This window comes from Peromyscus eremicus, chromosome 16_21, assembly GCF_949786415.1.
Source record: "Peromyscus eremicus chromosome 16_21, PerEre_H2_v1, whole genome shotgun sequence".
NCBI lineage: Eukaryota > Metazoa > Chordata > Mammalia > Rodentia > Cricetidae > Peromyscus > Peromyscus eremicus.
The window spans coordinates 42324540-42334054 of record NC_081432.1 but is presented as its reverse complement, the minus strand read 5'-3'; the positions used below and the strand labels follow the sequence as shown (position 1 = coordinate 42334054).

General features: G+C 39.1%; 2 pseudogenes; one reads left to right on the top strand and one right to left on the bottom strand.

The window, feature by feature from the left end:
- Positions 1–2291: 2291 nt before the first annotated feature.
- LOC131926126 (small ribosomal subunit protein eS6-like) lies at positions 2292–3035 on the bottom strand (annotated as a pseudogene).
- Positions 3036–5645: 2610 nt separating this feature from the next.
- LOC131926125 (large ribosomal subunit protein uL11-like) lies at positions 5646–8634 on the top strand (annotated as a pseudogene).
- Positions 8635–9515: the final 881 nt, after the last annotated feature.

Sequence of the window (9515 nt, the reverse complement as noted above, 5' to 3'; positions counted from 1 at the left end):
TCTGCCCACAGTTGCATGATGTTCCTTGGGTATTAGGTGGCTTAATACAGATGATTCATCCACAGCTGAACACTTAGGGTTACTTACACTGGGCACTTGAATTGTCCATGAGTTTCTGCATTAACCATTACCCACTACAACAGAAGCTTCTCTGACCAAAGTTGAGAACAACACAAACCTACTGTTGTAAACATAGTTCGAGAGCCAGTCTACAGCATGACCATTCCACCTAGCAACATTGGCAGGGTACACCTAGAGGGTAAGCCTAGGATCCCTGAAGACTAAGGATGTTGGACATTTCTTTAATGGCTTTTCAGCAGTTTGAGTTTCCTCTTTTGAGAATTCTGTTTAAATCTGTACCTCAGTTTTTTTTTTTTTAATTTGGTTTTTCAAGACAGGGTTTCTCTGTGTAGCTTTGGAGCCTGTCCTGGAACTTGTTCTGTAGATTAGGCTGGCCTCTAACTCACAGAGATCCAGCCACCTTTGCCTCCCAAGTGCTAAGATTAAAGGCTTGTGCCACCACTGCCCTGCTCTGTACCTCATTTTAAAAATTGGATTATTTGTTTTCTTGATGTCTCATGCTTTTTGAGTTCTTTATACATTTTGGATATTAGCTGTCTATTTGGATCTGTAGTTGGTAAAAAACTTTTCTCATTCTGTAGCCTGCTGCTTTATGGAAATGATGGTGTCCTTTACTGTAAAGCTTTTCAGTTTCATGAGGTTCTAAGTATTAATTGCTGTTTTTAGTGTCTGTGCTATAAGTGTTCTGTTCAGAAAGTCTTTTCTGTTCTATATATTTATTGTTTTGATTATTGTGTGTGGAGGGAAATTTATAGTTCTGTCTATTTGGCATTCTTTATGTTTCTTATATTTTGATAGGTATCTCCTTCTTAATGTTGATGGCATTTTCTTCTATGATTTTTGTTGAAAATATTTTCTGTGCCTTTGACCTGGGTTTCTTCTCCTTCCTCTATTCCTATGATTCATAGACCTTTGTTTTTTCATAGTGTCCCAGATTTCCTGGATATTTTGTACCTGTTTCTTTCTTTCTTTTGATTTAACATTTTGTTTGACTTAGGTATCCATTTCTTCTATTGTGTCTTCAATGACTGAGATTATTTATTCCATCTCTTGTATTCTGTTGGTGAGTCTTGCCTCTGAGTTTCCTGTTTGAGTCCTTAGATTTTTCATTCCCAGTTTTCCTACCGTTTGGGTTTCCTTTATTGATTTTAATTCCACTTGCATGTTTTAAACTCTCTTCTTCATTTCATTCCACTGTTGTCATTTTTATAGATTTCTTTAATGAATTTATTCATTTCCTCTTTAAGGACCTCTATTGTAATCATAAAGCTATTTTGAAGTCCTTGTCTTATGCTTTAGCTATATTGCATTTCCCAAGGCCTACTGTAGTAGAGTTTCTTGGCTACAGTGGAGACCTATCATCGTGGCTATTATTGATTGTGTTTTTGCAAGGTCATCTAGACATCTGGGTTTGGGATGATTGTAATTCTAGTTGCTTATATCAAGTCTTCCCTTTGTTGGGTAGGTGTTTCATTCCTTGGTTTCTGTTGTCCTTTGGTTCTTAGGAGAGTTTGGTGACTGGGCTACCCGGTAGGGAATGATTCTGAGATCCTGCCAGGTGTGGCCTCTAGGGGTCCTAGTTAGTATATGTTTCTTGGTATTGGGAGCTGACACTAAGGGATGGAGATGGGTAGAAGGAGGGTGCTGAGGAGGTCTACAAGAGGGAGGAAACCATAGTGTGCCACCAGGATCTGCTTAGTTCCCTGGGAATGGGGGCAGAGGGTGAGGAGAGGCCACAGCAGGTAGTCTGCTATAGAGCAGAGATGAGACTGGGAGATTGGGTTTAGAAAAAGGAAGGGAGAATGAAGGCCTGAAAAGTGTGTCTGTTTCCCTTCAAAATGTATAGTTTGAAGAGAAAAAGAGCACCAGGAAATTTGATGTTGGAGCTGTGCCTCCTACTGAAAGAGTTAAGTAGAAATGAAATAAATAAGTAATAAAGGGGTTTGTGCCCTCAGAGTGAGATGCCACACAGCTAATTCTGCAGCTTGTGAAAAGAAAAGGCCTAATGAATTATTTGTTCCTAAAGAACACCAACACCAACAACAATTCAACAATGGTAATTTATGCTAATTTGTTGATATATTCTAGCTTTGTCAACTGACCTATCAATGCTACTTATGCACCTTTATTCTGAGTTTAGACATATTAGGTATTGAAGCTATTTAATTTTTTTTTAAAGGTATGATCATTTATTTGTTATCCTTAAAGACTTAGTTTTGACTGGACTCAGACTTAGAAGTAGAAGCTCTCAGAGAGGACAGCCTACATCTCTTGGCAATCTGTTCCTGGCGCTTTTCTTTGGCTTCATTCTCTTGGCCAAAAGTTTAGCATATTCTGCAGCCTCCTCCTTGTTTTTCTTGCTTCGTTGTTTCTTTAGAGCAATACGACGACATTTGTGTTGCAGGACACATGGAGTAACAAGACGCTGAATCTTGGGTACTTTGGTCCTGGGCTTCTGACCTTCTTTGTTCAACGGCTTTCTGACCACATATTGGCGGACATCATCTTCTTTAGAGAGATTAAAAAGCTTTCAGATTCTGCTAGCTCTTTTAGGTCCCAACCGACGAGGCACAGTAGTATCTGTCAGTCCAGGAACATCCTTCTCTCCTTTTTTTACAATGGGAAGGTTGAGAACACTCAGGTTGGCATCCACATTGCATCCTCGAACAGACTTGCACTTCCTCTCTCCAGTTCTTCTTGGTCTATAACAAGATGCCCCTTACTCAACAGCAGGCACACTCTGCCGTGGGTCAACACGCCTTGCTTCATTGGAAAACCTCGCTTGTCATTCCCGCCACTGATTCGGACCACATAGCCCTTCCACTCTTCACCCAGAGCATCAGCAGCCACTTCTGTGGCCATGCGCTTCTCGTAGAACGTACGAAGCTTGCGCTCACTGTCCACTTCAATGAGTTTCTGACAGCGGGTGGCGAGAAGGAGATATTCAGCTTCATCTTGACACGGCCTACCGCCTAGGAGGCGCCACGGAAAAGAGCGCTATTTAATATTTTTTAAGGACTATTTCTAAGTCTTGATTTTTCTCTATTTAAGATTCTTGAAGATTGTAATTTTCTCCACCATATCTCCCATTTTAAAATCGAACCTTTCCCAATTTGGGGTTCAGTAATGCTCCTTCACAAATAGAGTCAGGCCATGCGATCCCTGTGAAGAAGTCACAAGCATGTGGTTGTATCTATCAGCCGCAGTGCATCCTGAAGTACGCTGACTTGTGTGGTCTTCATTTGATGCTCACTCTGCTCACCTGGACGCAGTACTGCACCACTTCTCAATTGTGTACTCTGCTTCCTTTGCAGAAACCTGTGGGAAAATGGTGCCAGATTCCAGGCACCCCCCCACACCCAGAAAAATGTCTTGCTCTTTCTTGTGATGCTTGAGCTCATTTTCCCTATGATTATCTTACTCAGTAGAAATATAGCTGTACTCATTTGCTTATTTTAGTTTTAGCTTCTTGGTTTTCTGTTTTAGTCCTATCTCATTTCTTCTCCTTGATATTTTTCACCCTTGTTAGTTTTGATTTACTTAATATATAGAAGATTGGCATGCTTCTAAAAAGTTACAATTGTATACAAAGTTCTTTATAAAGACTGGCACTTCAGCCTTACATGCAAAGTAACTCTTTCCCACCCACTATTTGCATGTAACAATGTAGTATTTTTTTTTATAACGAAGGCACATGTTCATGTATTTTTCTTTATAAGCAAAAGTAAACATAAGCTGTGTTGTGCTTTGTTTAGTTCCCTTAATATTTTTGAAAACATTCCACATAATGCGTTATTTTACATTAATGTGTTGAGTGAAATTTAATTGCCAAACAATTAAAAATAACACAATCATTCAACAAAAGAGGCTATTTGAATTCCAGTTAGAACAGACGCCTTGTTTAATCCATACATTCAAATACCAGTGCTTTAAGAGGCCTGTGAACCCTGTGTGAATTTGATGTTCTGGCTGGGCCTTTCCTTTGGCCTCTTTCTATTGGAAGTTGATGATGCTTTCCTAGAAAAATTAAGAACACAGTCCATGTGTTTATCAAACTAAGGTGTCAATTATTTAAGTTAATTCTAAAATTTCATCATGTCAGCATAACTATATTTAAAAATTCTCATGAAAATTATAGAAGTCATGGGTTCACCTTTATTTTTTAATTTAAGTACTTTGAATTTCTTTCTAGTTTTGGTATTTTAAATTGCTTGAGTGTTGGTTTGTGGGTCATTACAAACTCATTTTGCCTGTGAAGGACAAGTATAATGTTTTGCTCCCATAAAACATGGAGCTTACATTTTTCAAGCTCTTTGTAAGGAGAGAGAGAGAAGTGAAAAGTGTCCTCATGGACAACACATTTCAATTATTTTATCTAGATCCAGTGTGATTGAGTTTACTAGGACATAATCACTCAGTTATTGAAACAAGATTGTACACCCACTGAAGTTGTTCAGTTTCTCTAGTCAGAAAACATGGAGATGTATTGGTTTAGTATGAATGCTTTGATTGAAAAATGAGTATAGATTAATACAATACAAAGATGCATCTGAGATTATATCTCTCAGTGTGAAATCAGGCATTGCTTGTATTACTAATATCTCTCAGTTGTAGGCAATGAGCTTCAGATTCCTGGACTTCTATCATGTAGAGAATGATTGAAAGACGATAGATCAGAAGCCTGAAAGCAGAGATTCTAGTCCTTGTGTCTGAAGGATTTGACTAAGTGACCTCCTTGGAAGATATTCTTGACATAGAATAAGGAGGACAGTGAGGGTGTCAGAGAAGCATGTGAAAGAAACCAGTTGGCCAAGAGGAAGATCAGACACCTTTCTGACCAAGGCCAACAAGCAACAGAACACGTGTGGAGCAATCACTGTAGGAAAATGTATGAGAAAATGAATGCGTGCTAAGGACCCATAAGGCATTAGGACCTCAACGGAGGTGTAGCGCTGTTGAGCGTCTATCATTTTCCCACCTCTGGTCTTTTATCTTTTGGAAGTGTGTGTATAGAGTGTCTGCTTTTATTTCTACCTCTGTCTCTATTCATGTTTTTTGTTTTAGGACACAAGAAACTGGGCATTCCAGTGGCTATCTCCAGACTCTAGTATTCAAGGATAACACCCTGAACATAATCTTGTCTAGTTCTCTGATTTATGGATTTCCCTGAGGAAGATATTAGAAAGGAAATAATGATGTGGGATTAGCAATTATTAATTTGCCAAGAAAGACATTTAAATCTTATTAGTGATGATTGCCAATGTCCATAAAAGAAAGAACATTTTAATACGTGCAATGATGGATTCTGGTTAAGTATATAGAATAAATTGAATAAATAATTGCCTGTTGATTGAGCAAAGAAATACAGCTTCATGAATACAGAAGACTTTAGTGAATACATTAGGAGGAATGTTTTTCTGTTTTATCTCTGTCTTTTTCTTCTGTCCATCTCATATTCACAGAGAAGATTTTTTTTTAAAAAAAGACACATAATTTAAAATAAGAATACATTGTATGACTGTGTGAGTGGCAATAAATATTGGCCAGAAGAAGATTTGTTTGTCATGTGGATCCCTCACTTTGAAGATCTTGACTTCCCATCAGACGAATACCTCAGGAATGAACCCCATGCCTGCAGTAAGGAACTAGAAGAGAAGAAAACGCCAAGAAAACCTGAGGGGCAGGATAATGGAGTGAGGGGAGAATGAACAGAAGGATAATCTGCATATGTTGATGTAGACACTCTGTTGACTGTCTTAATTCATAGAGAAGAAAACAAACCATTTGTACTATAACTGAGATTGTTTTTGGAGGAGGCTATGGTTTGTGTGGAGTTCAAGGTGAGGATGCTATGGGCATAAAGTAAGGATGACATGACTTAATTATTTTAAACATTTTTCTCCTAGTTGAAAGTTGGCTAGCATTTGCAACCCAGCAACGCAGAAGTATTTCTAGTTTGTTGCAGTCAGGTGCTCGTGTTCCCATATACATTTTCTTCTCTGCTTCTGCTACTTATTCTGTCTTTTCCATCTAGATCAATTACAAATATTTTATTTATAATTACCTTTGTATGTATGTGCCTGTATGTGGGCTTGTGCATGAGCATGCCCATGCCCACGAAGCCCAGAAGAGGGCACCAGATTCGTTAGAGTTGGTTTTACAGACAGTTGGGTGTTCCTGATATGTGTGCTGGGAAGTGAACTAGAGTCCTCCATAAGAGTGATTTAAGCTATTCATCACCGTCTCTCCAAGTTCATGATTTTTATTCATTTTTAAAGATTCACCCCAAATTTAACTTCTCCATACAGCCTTAATTAACTTATCTTTCTAAGTTTTATGCCCTTTCTTTGTGCTGTCAGAGCATTCTTGTCATTTACCCTTTTGTTATCCTGAATCATGCTTCTTTTGTTTCAATTATTTGTCTTTTACTCAAAGTGGCTGACAGTCCAAGCTGTATCTTAGCTTCTCTTCTTCCTCTTTTCTTACTGTTGAACAACTAAATACTACTTCAAATCCATGAGCTTTTATGCCTGTAATTCCTTCTCACTATAATTGCTTTCTTCTAATTAGCTAGGAAACTTCTTATTATTTTCAATAATATTCCTTATATTAACAGCTGCATGAAGTCTTTCTTGACCTTGTCTCTCACCGCAGTAAACGCAATAATTTAGTCAACTGCTTTAATTTTGTACCTGAAGCTAAAGGATATTTTTCAAAATGATAAAATTGGGCTTTTCACACAAATATTAAAAATACATATGAAATAGTTTATCCTCCAGTTAATAAGCAAACTATGAGCATTTTGTAACCACTTCTGATGAGAGGTAGATTTATAGAGATTTACGTATATGAAAATTCACCAGCATTAACATAACAGGAGCCACTGTGGCAAGAATATTTCACCACGACTGTTCTACTTCTCTCTCTACTGACCTCGAACATTCTAGTATGGATAACAATGCACAGTTGCATCAGTTACTTTCCTTACCGCTGTAACAAAATGCCTTTCTTAAAAAAGCAATTTAATGAAGAAGGAGCTTATTTTGGCCCTCAGTTGACATTACAGCCCACTAGGACGCGAGAATACACGGCTGCAGGAGCCTGAGGCAGCTGATCGCATCTTGGCTGCAGCGAGGAAGCTTGCTCTCTCTTCTTTACTCGGTCTAGTGTGCAGCTCACAGAATGGTTCCACTCATAGTTAGGGTTCTATGTTTCCATAACAGTGAACCTGATCTAGATAATCTCTCACAGACATGCCTAGAGATTCGCTTCCGGGACAATTACGATGGTCAGTGTTCCTTGTGAACTTGACAGAATCTAGAAGTGTGAACTTGGGAGAAGAGCTTCTGGGCATGTCTGTATGGGATTGCCTTATTTATTTTAACTGAGGTGGGAACCCATCCTCTGGTGGTGGCACCATTACCAGAACTGGTGTCCTGAACTGTATAAAATGGGGAAACCAGGCTGCTACACTAGCGCGCATGCCTCACTTGCTGTCTTCTTCCTATTGTGAACTTAATGTGACCAGCAGCTTCAAGCTCCTCTTGTTCCACCATGACAGGCTCTATCTTGAACTGTGAGCTGAAGCAGACTTAACTTTCACTTCAGTTGTCTTTTTTGTTTGTTTGTTTGTTTTGTTTTTTTCGAGACAGGGTTTCTCTGTGTAGTTTTGGTGCCTGTCCTGGATCTCACTCTGTAGACCAGGCTGGCCTCGAACTCACAGAGATCCGCCTGGCTCTGCCTCCGGAGTGCTGGGTTTAAAGGCGTGTGCCACTACTGCTCGGCCACTTCAGTTGTCTTGTCTGGATATTCTATCACTGTAATAGGAAGAAAAATGATGACAGGCATCCTATCAAGTTGTCAGCCAAGGTTACCATCACACTAACCATCTACACACTACTAGAGACATACCTGTGATCTCTTTAGCCACATGAAAGTTACTCACATTTTCCCCACCTTTAGTGATTGTTTTTAAATTTACTCTTGAAAATTTGTTTTTAGGACTTTTGGCTTGGAGGAAACTAATGAGCATTTTGTTTGGTCACCCCAAATGCAGGTTTTTTCTGACATCATTCACCTCGACCAGATGAGGTCAAAGTCATGTACTTGAGGCATACTGGAGCAAGGTTGGTGCTACATCTACCTTGGCCCCCAATATCCATTTCCTGGGCCCATCTCCAAAAGAGGTTGGTGATGACATTGTCAAGGCAACACATGATTGGGAAGTTCTGAGGATGATGGTGAAATTAACTCTCAGAACAGACAGGCCAAGGCTGAGGTTGCCTCTTCTGCCTCTGCCCAGATCATCAAAGCCCTCAAGGAGCCACCAAGAGACAGGAAGCAGCAGGAAAACATAAAACACAGCAGGAATACAACTTTGATGAGATTGTCAACATTATTTGATAGGTATGATCTTTAGCCAGAGAACATTCTGGAACTATTGAAGAGATCCTGAGTACTACATAGTTGGTAGGCTGCAATGTGTATGACTGCCATCTTTAAGACATCATAGACGACATCAATAGCACTTTAGTGGAATGCTCAACTAATTAAAAAGTAACAAGAGACTATGTATCACTTGACTATGTAGCACTCGTAACAATTGTTAGAAAGTCTTATTAATAAAAACAAACCCAGAGCCAGGTATTGGGGTGAATGCTGAAAGATCAGAGAAGCAGAACAAGCCACAGTAATTTCACCTTGCCAATTCCTCAGCTGATCCTGTTTCCTCAAACTGGAAGCCTCTGTGTCCTCAACCAAATGCATCTCAGCTGAACTGCTGCTCAAAAGCCTAAAAGCTTAACCAGGCTCTAGTTCCTGGTCCTCATGCCTTAAATACTTTTCTGCTTTCTGCCATCATTTCCTGAGATTAAAGGCTCTTGTTACCATGCCTGGCTATTTCCAGTGTGGCTTTGAACTCACAGAGATCCAGACAGATCTCTGCCTCTGAAATGCTAGGATTAAAGGCGTGTGTGCCTCCATTTTCTGGCCTCTATATCTAGTGGCTGTTCTATTCTCTGACCCCAGATAAGTTTATTAGGGTGCACAATATTTTGGGGAACACAATATCACCAAAAGACTATTTCAAGAAATGTTCATCTGGCAAAAAAAAAATTATTTTCATATTCCTCCCCTCCTTACCACACTCTAACTTCACAGTAAAGAAATTTGACTCTAAACTTTTCTATTTTATTAGAGAATTTCTTCTTTTCCCCTTTAGTTCAAAACAGGCCTCAACAAAGAAAAGTAGTTAATAACTGAGCATTTAAACACTGGATGACTACACTTCACAATAATCTATTATGTATTTTATGAAGATCTGGGAGACAGAATTGTGAAGTCTCCAAACAAAAATATAAGGACAGGAAACTGTCCTTAGTGAACACTGCATGCATATTTTGAGATAGCACACTGTACCCAAATTAATGCATATA